The sequence below is a fragment of the Grus americana genome, chromosome 8 (genome assembly GCF_028858705.1).
Source record: "Grus americana isolate bGruAme1 chromosome 8, bGruAme1.mat, whole genome shotgun sequence".
Lineage (NCBI taxonomy): Eukaryota > Metazoa > Chordata > Aves > Gruiformes > Gruidae > Grus > Grus americana.
The window spans coordinates 3203909-3218428 of NC_072859.1; the positions used below are offsets into that span (position 1 = coordinate 3203909).

Sequence of the window (14520 nt, forward strand, 5' to 3'; positions counted from 1 at the left end):
GGGCACATAGGCTTTAAGGACTTCTGCTCCAGTCCAGTTTTAAATCAGCAGAAACATGAGGTGATGGAAGCTTCTCTAATCAGGACATCACTTAAGCCCTCTTGAAGTCCCACTGACGTCAAAGAAATTTAAGCATATGCTTTACTTTAATTGTATTCATAAAGGCTGGTCTGAAACGGGTCATAGATGGCCACCTTCTACACTCGTTCAAAATCCTATGGGATCTTGCATTTCCCTCAGGGGAATTAATTCTCGTGTTCACACATTCCTTTTTTCAAGACAAAGTCCTTTCTCCATTCTGTACATGTAAACCATCCTAAGCCTAACCAGGAGAAATTTCCAAAGCTTGAGTAATAATTCTCAGACATGACATTAAAACACTGCTTTTCTTATAATAAACTGTTGAAAACAAATCATTATTGTGGTTAATGATTAATTTGCTACGTCTTTGGTCTTAAGCTTTGCCTAAGGCTGAAAACTGCTCTTTCAGGCTATTATTTGTTTCGAACAACCAATTTCCTAGGTGTATTTCCTTAGAATTTATTATAACACTACCAATGGGTAAAGGTCGCCAAACAAATCCTTCTGCCTTTTCCACTCATACACCATCTTTCCAGTTCTGTTCTCGAGCCTTCTGATTTCTTTTCTGTTAGCCCACTAGGAACATAGCACTAAAGAATAGACCCGGAATATTAATATTTCCAAAATGACTACCAATTAGTTGGTGTCACTGCAGGCAAGGGGCATTTCTTGCTCTGACTCCTCTGGATGGGCATGCATCCCCGCTGGTCCCAGGCCAACTTTGAATTCAGGTTGTCTTAACATCAGAGCTCCTGGCTACCAATCACTTGAAAAAGGCAATTAACGTGGGATGCTAACTAAAATTCTGCTGTCATTCATATGGAATGTATGTTCTAAGCTGGACTGAATGAATTCCCAGTTGCTGAGATACAATGTTCAAATAAGCTGGAGCTGGAAAGGCTCTAGTAGATGAAACCACCGCTGCTCAGCAGAACGGTTGTCCTCCAGAAGTCCGTTCCAGCGCAGGAATGGGAGGACCGGCCAAGCATGGCTGGGAAGAGGAGACAGCAGGACATTTCTTTTCCTCCTCCTCTCCTGCCTCGTTTGTGCCTGCTTTGCTTCTCACTACCAGGCCACCTCCTCCCCAATCCTCGTGCTGCTCAGCACCCTCATAATTTTCCAGCACTTCCCAGAAAGACAATGTGACGGCCTGCAAGACATCATTAAAGGATCCCCTCCCCTTCATCCAGATGAATGTTTCCTCCATTACTTTGCCTGCTATTTTTAAAAACACCTGAAACTCTTCTTTCATCCTCCCGTATATACCCTTCCAATGTCCATAGATAGTCAGCTGTCCAGTGAGTTGTCATTTAGCCAAGTTATGCGGTATATTTACCTACTTTATATGCTCTCATAACCCAAACCTTCCAGCCAATTACCTTTTTTATTCCTGGGTCCGCTCTGAACTCCTTCCAGCTGTCTTCTGCTCAGAAGGGAATGCCGTGATCTAGGTCTAAGTGCACTAAAAATTACTACATCCCACGTAATGGGACCAACCTCAAAATCATACTGGGTTGTTTGGGGATTTGTGACAAACTTGCTGTGAATTCTTATATCAGAATTCCAATGGCATAATTCTTTCTCTATTTCTCTCTTTTACTCTCTATACTTTTCAGATTATTTTCTTTTGGTTGCAAATCTTTGCAGTTCCCATCCTGAATTTCATTTTGTGTGGTTTTGTCCTGATTTCTTCAGCTATTCGTTACTGCATGTTTACTTCTGTGCCTTCCTGTCCTCACAACCTCCTGCCATTTAGTGTCATTTCAGGCTTCTCCATATACAGACCTCTGTAGCCCTTCGTCCATTTGAAGCTTAAAACCAACAGTAGAAGAAAAACAAAATGTAGTATTACTATATATTTCATGTTTATGGCTTTTTTTGAATTACCATAAATTCAAAAGAATATACAATATTGTCTTAATGAAGCCACCACCAGCAATCAGTTTCTCAGTTTAAAAATAATCATAATCCTCATCAATGTAGTTTAATCATTACTTTTTTTTTTTCCAAATGTCCAAAATTTCATTCGTATTCACTTTGAGATGATTAACTAACTTATTAATAACAACTGACTGGGTATTTACTTCTGTAAGTAAACCATTATCGTTCATTATCTTTGACTTACTGTTCATGAACCCATTATCGGTCTACTGGAAATTTCAAGAATTTTTGTACTTGAGATGGCAGGATTTCATTTTTATTTCTTTTGACAATATTTTACTTAAACTTTGCTTTATAATATGCTGTCACCTCTTCAGCCACTAGTTTTGTAAAGCTCACTTAAGAAGGAATGCTAGAATTTTGGAGGGGCGGATTACTGTGCCTGGGTCTAAAGTGGCATTTTTAACCCAAGCTTGAACCAAACAATGGCTGAAGTTTTCAAAGTTTGATTCACCTTTTAAGTCCTAAAAATATGTCTCAGATGCAGACCCTTTTGCCCTACACATTTTTCTTTTGAAATTTTTATTCTTCAGTGTAGAAATACCAAGATGTTTAACTGTTTCTAAGAAGCAAGTAAGAATCTGAGGCTTGCAATTGTTACAGTTAAAACTCAACACGGTTTATAAATCCAGGTTAATAGTCCTTGCTTTTCTTGTCAGAAAACAATGGTTGCCTAAGTGAACCCATTCTTCCTGACGTGCTTACTGAGGCTTAGGAGAAGCTTGAGTAAAAATAACTAACTCCTACTCCCCACACAGCACCCTTATTTCATGCTAGGAATACCCGTTATCAGTAGATTTTTTTTACATACATAGTACATTTTATTCATCTGCCAGGCAAGTGTAATCACTCAGAGAGAAAATAGCAAGTAGTCCTGCAGACACAGAGGGATATTAGCAAGGAGAGATTAGTTAGAAAAACCTAACTGCTCCTTTCCTAATAATTAAATGGAAATTATACTTCCAATTTAAATTTAGCACAGAGGTAAAAGCTCTACAGAATTAAAAGACTCTCAAGGACGACATCCCTGTGTTTGCACTGTGTCTTAATAGGGAACTGTTTGTTCTAGCAAAGCACACTGTTTCTCTTTGATGCCAACTTTGACAATGCCAGAACAGCTCTGGGTGTTTTTATTGCCGTTATGCAATGCCTCAGATTATGCTGCCTACTGCACACACATATAGTCTTGAACTTCTGTGCCACTTTCTGAGCCACAGACTGAAGTGACTGGATGGAAATGCAGGAGGAAAGGATGAGAAGGAAGGCCAGGAAATAGATCTGTCGTCATTAATTTTACCACCTTTGAGTGCAACGAGCCCCTGGTGCAAATAGGATCCACAGAGCACGGTGACACTCTGAAACCATCAGCACCACGCAAAGCCTCTGCATCCATGTGAATCACTTGGTTTATTAGCTTGAGATAATCTACATCTAAATGGAGATGACCATTAAGTTCTAAAAATGGTTAATTTAAAGATTTTATCTACATTTTATCTAAAATTCTATCTACAGCCAGACCTTTCAGAAACTAAATACTATAGATTTCTTAGCCAGATTGGAATTAGGTCTAGAGTTTCAGACACACCAAATTATTTTTTCACTCTGGACTCTCGGAAAATCCTGTAAACATGTGTTTATGTGGCTGGATGTGCCACATATGTGTACACACACACTCTGTATCTATGTAAGTACGTCTGTCCAGTATAGTATGAACCAGTTACACGCACAAAACACAAGGCAAACACAATCTGCATCGTAGTGTATAATATCAATTACTCAGAACCAAGATAAAGGAAACCAAAAGAGAAATACTTACCAGCTGAGGTTTTCTCCTACAACTGGACCTGCTCAGGTTTAACAAATTGTTGTTAATGAAGCTAGAAGATTAAGAACGATGCCTTTCCATCGGGGTGCTCATCACTCTGGCAGCCAGACGCTCTTCTGTGTAACAAAAATGTCCCCGTCAGCTGACTCATCATTCTCTGAATCCTTGTTCTGGATTTAATTTTCATCCTGCTAATGTTCAGCAAAGACTGCAATTCTTCAGTAATTCCCCAGGGCACAGTCCCGTCCAGCTCTTCACCACATGGAAAGATGGCTTGACTAGTTATTGGCTTTAATCCTTTGCTCTTGTCTCGGATGATTTATCTGCCAACTTGTCTTGATGCCTGATAGCTTCCTCACTGTGACCCTGCTCAGCCACTCCTTTGCCTCCGTTTGCCTGAAGGACTGGGGAAGTAAGATCTTTCGGATAGTGACAAGCACATGCGTGAGACGTAAATGCCGCTGCACTGTGTTTTTCTCTAAAAGAGCTACAAGATACACCTAAAACCTTTGCTAGAAGTGAGACACACATAAGTAGATAGGTATCAATACCAGGATCATGAAGCTTCAGATGGAAATATGCTGGCTCTGAGCCAGAACTGCAAAAACAGAGGTCCTAGTCAACAGCATGTCAAGCAGCAGAGAGCACATGGGTAAGCAAACAGAGTCATCCTGGAAGGAGGGACGTCATGCGGAGTCATGTCTGAAAAACCATCAAGCTGGGGCTGAGCACAGATGTACCTAAACAAATGCCAGTACAATACTTTCATATGTAGGGAACTTACATTAGGTCGAGAAACATTCTCGAATTCTTCCCGTGGCTTCAGAGTATGGGAGCTCCACAGTGTCTTCCTCAGGGGGAGCTGCTCCAGGATCCACCACTAAGTACAGTTATGACAGTTTCTCCCTAGACACACTACTTGGAATTTCACACACCAGGTTTGGCCAAGACTCTCAGCAATCAGAAATCCCCTTGCAACTTTACATTCAGCTTTAGATTCAACTGACCTGAGTAACCAAGGCAACTGCAAACTTTGGCTTTTCACCTCTTCAGGTCCATCCTGTTGTTCCTGAGCGCTGAAGCACATGGAGCTCTCAGTACATTCGGCCAGCAGTGGTCGGATGCACGCTGATCACCCTTTTGCACTCAGGTGGGGTTTTTAGGGAGTTTCTTTGCAAGTTTCTCAGCACCAACCATTCTAAACCAAAGATAAACTCATCTGCACAAAGCTGGTGAGGCCAAAAAGAAGTCTTTATAGCTAAACCAGCTACTTGACAGAAATGTAGAAGTCCATTTATTTTCCAGTACGCTACAAAACTGATACTAGTAAGCTAAGGTACAGGAAGACAACCAGAAAACGGCTTCCAATGCAGTGGCAGTGTTAAGCTCTAGTCCCCCACTGATGCTCTTTGCCACCAGGATCTCACCTTGATTGCACAGACCTGGTTGCAGCAGGAATTCACAGAACTGTGCAGATGTCTCTCTCAGCAAGAACCACACAGCATCCAAGCAACCCCACAGACCACAACCCTCCACTTCTAAGTTATGAGAAGTAACAATGGATGAACTTTCACATTGAGGCTGCTTTTTGTCGGTTATGTGCACTTTACTCTCAGGTGATTTTTCATTTTAGGGTCTGAGTAGAATTAACTGTGCTCGTAGGAAGGCGGCACAATACATCCACACGTGGCAAGTAGCTATTGCACATAAACGCAGCTGTTGTCAGGAATAGCTTCAGTGTCTCTGGGATTTCACAATGAGCAGAAATAGATGGCAAGAGGCCTTGGCGTGTGAACCACATTTCAGGTGGTGATCTGGGGGAGCGGGTAAACCCCAACTCCCAAAATGAGGTGCTCTGACCTGACCTTGTGTGCCACCTAGTGCTGCTGTTAGAAAACAAATACCCCACATCAGGCAGAAAGCCAAGTCATTAAATCACTCCTACACTTGTCAAAGGTAGAGATACAGCAGCCATATATCAGGCACAGTATTCATCCACATTTTAAATTTGGACTATTTGAGCACTTCCCCAAAAATTTTCTCTAATTACAGTTATTTTTGCAGATTCCTTCTCAGCATGCATGAAAATTTATCTTAATTGAAAATGTATAAAGAGGGCCAATCCAATGAGCATCAGTCACACCTCATGTCTGGTGTTTACCATCATAAACCTTCAATCCATCTCGTTAGGGAGATTATTTGCAATTTATAACAGCAGGGACTCTCACTGATGCTGCAATCCATCTGTGTTAAATTCTGTAGGAACTCAGAAGAGTGTCCCTGCCCAGAAGAAGAACACCCTAGCCTAGGTGTTCACATTTTTAAACTCAAGCACATATTTATAAGAGCGTATGCAGAAATACGAAATGCTGGATGCAACCGAGCGTGTGTACAAATCATACCTGTGCAGTGGATCCCTAGCTATCCACACCTGATCCTTCATCAAATATCCTCATTGTCTAAAAGAGCAAGTATGCCCAAGGAAAACCATCGCATTTTTACTTACATCTAAAACGAGTATGAAAAATGTAAAAGGCTATCTCAGTTTAAATTACGCTGCACTAGTTCATGCAGGGATACTTGGGTGGACTGCGACGACATGCATGTAGTTTGACCCTACTCAAATTAGCCCTCTCTAACTATATTCCCTGGTAAGAAGATCAGAAATCTCTTTGGGAGCTCAGTTGTGTGGATAAACTTTGTGTCCTCTCCCAAAAATGTTAATTTGTTTGATATTATTTCTGTTACTTTTTTTTACAATTACTTTTAATTTCCTGTGTTTAGATATACTTTATCATGTATATTTATCTAGTTGAGTTCATAAAACATAAAAAAACCTTGAAACGTGGCAAGGAAAATGTTGGGGTCAGAACCAGAGAGAGGAGATCGAAGAAGGCACTTATGTACGTTGCAATCCATGGCTTGTACGCTCCCAGGAACTTCAGCAAAAAGGGACCTGAATCATAGCAGGTCGAGGGAGGTGATCCTGCCCCTCTACTCCGCTCTGGTGAGACCCCACCTGCAGTACTGCATCCAGCTCTGGGGGCCCCAGTACAGGAGAGACATGGAGCTGTTGGAGCGAGTCCAGAGGAGGCCACGAAGCTGATCAGAGGGCTGGAGCACCTCTGTTATGAGGACAGGCTGAGAGAGTTGGGGTTGTTCAGCCTGGAGAAGAGAAGGCTCCAGGGAGACCTTAGAGCACCTTCCAGTTTCTGAAGGGGCCTACAGGAAAGCTGGTGAGGGACTGTTTACCAGGGAGTGCAGTGACAGGACAAGGGGAATGGCCTGAAGCTGCAGGAGGGGAGATTTAGATGAGGTGTGAGGCAGAAATTCTTCCCTGTGAGGGTGCTGAGGCCCTGGCACAGGTTGCCCAGAGAAGCTGTGGCTGCCCCTGGCTCCCTGGCAGTGTTCAAGGCCAGGTTGGATGGGGCTTTGGGCAACCTGGGCTAGTGGAGGGTGTCCCTGCCCACAGCAGGGGGGTTGGAACTAGATGATCTCTAAGGTCCCTTCCAACCCAAACCATTCTATGATTCTATGATATATGTGTACACAGCCAACTGAGAGCAACCTGCTGTGCGTTTTGAGTCAGCAAATATTTTGAAAAACAGTATTTGTCCTTTTTGAAAAGGAAGTGGGAAGACAACAGGAGGAGAACCTACACACAGATGATCATTTTCGGTCTTGCTAAGTTTTCACCCTTATTCTCTGGGCTGTCAAACAGACAAAAGAACAACAGCAAGCCAAAAATGATCAACTCGCCATGCCCATTATTTAGCAAGTCCAGTCTCTGAACCGAAGACATTATCCCAGCTACACAGGAATAACCTGGTGTTGCAGAGCTTGCAGCTCACCATAATCCCCAAGCTTTTCAAGAGGTGCGGTTTATGACCTCTGTGAACTGAACAGTTCTTGTAACTAGAGAAGGCAAATAATCCTCTCTCACACAACTCCCATGCCATGTCACGTCATATGGACAAAAGGAGGTGGTGTGAATTCAAAGAACAATAACGGTGGCTATCATTATCGCAAAATTTGTATGGATTATTTTAGGATGAATTCCCTGTGCAATTTGCACGTCAATTCAAATTTGTAATTTGCCCAATGGTACTTTATGCAGTAACTAAACAAAACATTTATTTATGTTAGTGTCATTTACCTTAATGTTAGCAAAATAAAGTTTGTTTCCCCCTTAGCTTCGATACCCAGCAGGTATATTAACTCTCAAAATAGGCATTTTCAGTTTTTTTCTCACTGGAAGGAGATGAGGGTACAAGCTAGAAGGAGAGAGATAAGGAGATTTTGGATATCTACTCCTTTTTGTATAGAGGTCAACAAAATGATAACTCATGTTCTCAAATTAGCAGGAACAGAGAGTTACTTGGGAGATGATATTTAATTCAGCAAATAAATTGGCTCTTGGCCAATGAAATCCATCAAATGAATCAGGCACAATTAACACCAAATATACTGGCAGCTTCTTCTTCCATAACCTTTGTGAGCACAAGAGGAATCCCTCAAATCCTCCATCCAGCGCAAGACATAATGAAATGCTTTATGTGGGTCCTTACATGAATCCATGAAAGTCAGTTTGGAAGCTCTTTGGCCACAGTTCATCTCACATGTGAAAAACCATGCAGCACTACCATACCATGATGGCTCTCATGCTCTAGATGTGCTCTTGGACACAAAATAACAGCAAGCTTCCTTCCAAATCTGTCTGCCCAGCTTCTGTTCCTCATGTTTTCCTAACTGCCTGTTGTCTTTCAGCATCGATTCAAATAACTGAAAAAACATAAGCCATACTCACAAAAAATTCTCTAGGAGCCCCATGTCTAACCTACGACAGATGCATGAAATGAGCAGAGGGGGGAGTAGTCTGTATGCCAGGCTGGACTAAAATACTTTTGGCTCTTGTCAAAACAAGGTGCTTTTGTGTACTTTTGTGTAATTTTTTTTTTAATGCAAGAAAAAAGCATTGTTTAAAAAAAAAAAAAAGGAAAAAGCATTATTTAAAACAAAAATTATCCAAATGTGGAATACCCTTTCAGACCTGGATAAGAATATGGATATGGCAGAGTTCTCTATATTTAAAGATAAAGATATATTCTGTAGCTTTCCTAGCGGTGCTCCTGTTCATGATTGCCTGACCTTGGGCACAACTGGGATTAGAGCTCAGGGCTGAGGACTCCATCCCAAAATCAGGACTGATCCTGGTATTAACCTCAGACACTGGTAGTTTAAAAAGATGGTTAAAAATGGCTGCATGAAATGAGAAGTTCAAAGTGAGAGAAAAAGATTCATGTTAAGACAAGGACGTAGCTATGCCAGGTGGAAAAGCCTGTTTTTAAATCACAGGACGTTAACAATTTATTAATATTTTAGTTAAGAATCTGAGCAAAAAGGAACGGGTTAGCAAGAGGAAAATTAAAATTACCTTCCTAATTAAGTTGGAATCAGAACACCCTGGGAAGTGGAGGTTTTGAGATTTTCACCTGGATGAAATCCAAACAGGCTTAGGGTATAAAATGAAACACATTATCCCAATCAACACTATTTTTGTTGACTGCAAGCCTAAAGTCATAGTTTTTGCATAGGAACAGGTTCCCAAGTTACATGGTTCGGTAAGAGTTACCCAGCTGACAGGCTGGCAGCAGTGTAAGAGACCTTTTGGATTTGATCTAAAGACAGAGTTCTGTATACAGGCTTGTTTCACTCCTGTTTGCCACAACATTTTAACTGTCCAAATTTTGATGTTGTACTTAAGTAAGTTCTTTATTTCACATGAATCTTACACTGCCTTGTGCTGAGGAGAACTTCCAGGTAATTGGCAAGCACTAAAATATTCCATCCCCAGGATAAGACTCGCAGAGTATCCAAAACATTGCGATGTAAGTCTCCATGGAGCTACCCAGACTTGTTTGGGAGCGGGTAACAAATCAACTGATACCAAATACTGTATGTGCAGTGAAGTGCAGCAAATAGAAGGATGTTACCCAGATTACCCAGCAATTCCTGCTGTGCAAAGTGCTCTGCATTTGTTGGGTTTTTTCTTCCCCGTTCAGTATTGCTCATAGCGTGACAATAATATATGACTTCTCATAGTACTGCCTTTATGTCATTTGCATTCATTAGCGTCAAAGAGCAGGGGATAAGGAGCCTTGGGCAAGGGGGCTAATCATTGTTACCAGCCAAGTGAAACGACAAAATGTTCTAAACATAAATATTTCTCCTCTTTCCTACCCTCTGGAAAGTCTATAAACATTTCAAAATCCCCAAGAGCCAAGTTACAACACCTAAGAACTACTTTGCATGAAACACTCCATATTTAATTGATACAGCAGGAGCGCCAGCTATTTCAAATGAGTTCACCGAGAGGAAGTTCACAAGGTCTTGCTTGCCACATCCATGCTGCCATTAACAGCTACCCCAAGATGCCCATGGGCCTGACCCAGAATCATCTGAGTTCACCAAGTCCAGGAGAGAGGGTGGAGGAGCTTTTCGGGAGTTGTGTTTGCGGTCAGAGCGAGGGGGAGTTATTTCATAGAATAGAATGGTTTCTTCTCCATATCCTGGGTAACCAGGTCGCCCGTTTCATTCCGGAGGGGACCCACATTTTCCCTCGTCCTCCTTTTATCACTAACATACCTATAGAAGCTTTTCTTCTTGTCCTTGACATCCCTGGCCAGACTAATTTCTACCAGGGCTTTGGCTTTCCTAACCCGATCCCTGGCTGCTCGGACAGTTTCTCTGTATTCCTCCCAGGCTGCCTGCCCTTGCTTCCACCCTCTGAAGGCTTCCTTTTTTTGTTTGACTTTGCCCAGAGGCTCCTTGTTCATCCATGGGGGCCTCTTGCTGTTTTTGCCTGACTTTGCTGGGATGCATCGCTGCTGAACTTGGAGGAGGTGACCCTTGAATATTAGCCAGCTGTGTTGGTCCCCTCTTCCCTCCAGGGCTTTGTCCCATGGTATTCTTCCAACAGAGCCCTGAAGAGGCCAAAGTCTGCTCTCCTGAAGTCCAGGGTAGTGAGCTTGCTGTGTGCCCTCCTTGCTGCCCTGAAGATCCTGAACTCCACCATTCCATGGTCACTGCAGCCAAGGCTGCCCTTGAGCTTCACGTCCCCTACCAGGCCCTCCTTATTGGTGAGAATAAGGTCCAGCATGGCACCTCTCCTTGTGGGCTCCTCTATCACTTGGAGGAGAAAGTTGTCATCGACACATTCCAGGAACTTCCTGGATTGCTTGCACTCAGCTGCGTTGTCCCTCCAGCAGATGTCAGGGTGGTTGAAGTCCCCCATAAGGACCAGGGCTTGAGAGTGTGAGGCTGCTCCTATCTGCCTATAGAGGGCTTCATCTGCTCGGTCCCCCTGGTCAGGTGGCCTGTAGCAGACCCCCACTATGATGTCCCCTGCCCCAGCGCTCCCTTTAATCCTGACCCATAAGCTCTCGGCTGGCTCCTTGTCCGTCCCCAGGTGGAGTTCCATGCACTCCAGCTGGTCATTGACGTAGAGGTGACACCTCAGGCAGCCAATCTCACTACTGCCTTCCCCTGCCAGTGCCAAGTTCAGGCACTCCCCGCAGCCTGAGAGCTGGGTGGCTGCATGTTTCTGCGGCAGCTCTGTCTGTGCTGCCACATGCCTCCTGGTGAGCACAGAGCTTAGGGCTTTCTGCCTGGTGGGCACCATGGCTGAACGCCTTCTGTGAGAGGGTGATGACCACCAGTGGACTCCCCTTGTGAGCAGGCAGACTGACTAGGCCCTGCCCGCGCGAACTGACGCGCCACGCTCCAGGTCGCTGGCGCTCCCTAGGCTGCTTTTTATAGGTGTGGGTGCCGTTCCTTTGGCAACACCCAGGTCTCGTCAGCGGTTCCCGCGAGAGCAGCCAGCTCGTGGCAGGTCTCTTCCACCTCCTTAGCATTTCCCTGCCTCTGGAAAGTCAGGAAAAACCCCCTGTGCACCTGGATCTGCTGCTCCGCCGTGGGTCCGGCCGGCACCGGAGCTGCACTCTTCGGCAACTGACTGCTGGGTTCTGGTTACAGCTTGTTTAAATCTCCCGCTGTTGCTTTGGCAATGCCCAGGTCTCGTCAGCAGTTCCCGCGAGAGCAGCCAGCTCGTGGTGGGTCTCTTCCACCTCCCTGGCGTCAGGGAGCATAGCAGCTACGGCCCTTCCCTACAAGAATCAAGTCAAGAGGAATGACACACACTGCAGAGAGTCGGGCATGGGGTTTTTTTCCCAGCAAGAGCTGAAACTCTTCCAGAGCCACAGGCAAAGCAGCAAAGCTCACCGGGAGCCAGCCAGGAATGGTAATCCCCATCGGCCCTGCCACCATCTGCTGACCCAGACACCACTGCAGCCCATCAGAAGACTGTGACAGGCTTTGCAACAGTCTGGAACCAGTCACTGCAAAGGCACTGGTGGTGGCTCAAAGAAGCGTCGACTCCTTGGGGACGCCGGCACATGAGAGCTCACCAGACAGAACTGGAGTGACAGGACAAGGGGGAATGGCCTGAAGCTGGAGGGGAGATTTGAATGACATATGAGGGCATTTGGTTTTTTTACAATGTTTGTCTTCCAGAGTAACGAGTACGTGTACTGAAGCCCTGCTTCCCAGGAAGTGGCCGGACATTGCCTGCTGATGGGAAGTAGAGAATAATCTTTTGCTTTGCTTCTGCGTGTGGCCTTTTGCTTCAGCTATATTAAACTGCCTTTATCTTGACCCACAAGTTTGGGGTTGTTTTTTCCATCTTAATTTTCTCCCCTCCCTGCCTTGCTGAGGAGGGAAGTGATAGAGCAGCTTGGTGGACACCTGGCGTCCAGCTGAGATTAAACCACCACGATTAACTGCCCAGTTAATAAATCCATCCCTGCATAGTCTTGGGCAGTCACGTACCTTTATAGACTAAGTGCCCACAGAACTGTATCACTCTGTGCAGCCTCACACATCAAAGCCTTCCAGGAAAACACTCAGCGGCCCATCGGGCAGATGCCTACATTAGAAGAAGTACGAGCTGTGCTTAGGCAGTGCTAATTTTCCAGTTTGAGATTTGGTTTTGAGTGCTTGATAATATTCTGTGAATACAGATGATTTATAGTTATATTTGTGGACTATATATATAGCTATATATAGTGTATATAGCTATATATGTGGATAATGTTTCAATTGGAGTTAGGTTCAATTTTCTAGTCAGTAAACCCTATCATGGTTTGTTTTATGCAGTTTATGCTAAAGTGCTGCTGGTTTTTTTCCTTTTTCGTCCTTTGGTAAGTGGTTGTAACCGGGATATGATCTACATCTCCATAACAAAAGACTGGGTTTCAGCTACACGACAAAGGAGCATTTGTATCACATCCTGGGTTCAGCTCTTGTATTTAAGAATTTGATGAATACACCTGTGAATGTTGTGGACTTCTTTTAGTAAATGAAGGCAGCTCACCTCATCAAACTATGAATTCTCGGAGAGCCTTACAAATCCGCACAGAGCAGAGGGTACTAGATGGAACAGCAGTTTTTACACTGATGTAAATTGACCTGGTAAATGCTCTTGAAAAATGTTGTGCTTCATACTCCATTCATCTGCACTCCTTGGAAAAAGTTCGTCCTAGAGTGCTTCAAGCCGAGTTTAAGTCATTTAGGGCTTGTTTTTCAGGAACTAGTCAGGCAGGACTGAATTTGTGACTACCAAGCTTGCAAATGAGGAAAAGAATAATATTGTCTAATACATTTCATCTGAAACACAAAACACACGGTTCTGGAAGCCATTCTGTTGAGGCTTCATTATTAACTTTCATTTAAAACAACGTGAATTCAATGTCTAGTCACCTCCCAAAGCAAAGAGCTCAACCTTGCTGTGGATAAGGCAGAGACTCACATTTTAGCTGTTACTAACGAGCAATTCTTGTGGTTTTGTTCTCTCTAGTTTTGTGACAAATTTCTGTTTACCACGTACCAAGAAGTGTGCAGATGCCCTCTAACCATGTTATAATACAGGTAACTGGCAAAGAATTTGCAAAGCAAACAGGCCTACCTGGGAGAAACCTGGCCATGATGCAGAATGATGAAGTGTACAGTTGTCCCATTTCACATCTCACCTCACTAGTTAAATTTGACATGAATTCACACTTGTCACCTGAGTTTCACTCCAGCCTTTGGCTCTTAACTGAATCTGTCAAGAATGTCAAAGGATTAAAACAAGAACTGGGAGACATTAATAAAAACAGAAGCATGGAAAGAGTTACTTGAACGGGATTTACTCTAAGCAGATGTTAATGATAGAAATTACAATCTTCCATATTGGAAAGCATCCCTCAAAACTCCTACTGGCTTCCAAATAAAACATGAGCAGTGGATTTACATTTCCTCTTCAGTAGCTGGAGTGCAAAGTTAAGCTTCTTTGGGGGGAAAAAAAAAAAAATTGGGGCGCAAACTTGCTCAGATCTTGCCTAAACCAGCTGTAGCTTTTCGTGCCATCTGCCTATTTTTTGTACACTTTTTTTTGGATAATTCCAGGAGGAAAAGAAGAAAAAAAACCAACCCAAACTGATTTAGACAATAAGGTATACTCCCAATTTCCTAAGCATTGATCAATGCCCACAGCTGCCTCATTTAACTGACCTCCCACCTCACTCTCACGCTGCTTGTCTCCCTGGAAGAGGTCTGCGTAGGCAGCCAGAGCCCGT

General features: G+C 43.6%; 1 protein-coding gene across 3 annotated transcripts in view; it reads right to left on the bottom strand.

The window, feature by feature from the left end:
• The window catches only part of PLA2G4A (phospholipase A2 group IVA), a 114487-nt gene that overhangs the window by 96772 nt on the left and 3195 nt on the right, over positions 1-14520 (bottom strand). The window contains exon 3 of one of the 3 annotated variants that reach the window (XM_054834126.1): positions 13869-14006. The exons of 1 other annotated variant lie outside the window; for it this stretch is intronic. The gene's annotated coding sequence lies outside the window, so the exon portion shown is untranslated. Of the gene's footprint in view, positions 1-3838; positions 4757-13868; positions 14007-14520 lie in introns of those variants that run through there. One more of the 3 variants, XM_054834127.1, reaches the window with a different exon arrangement.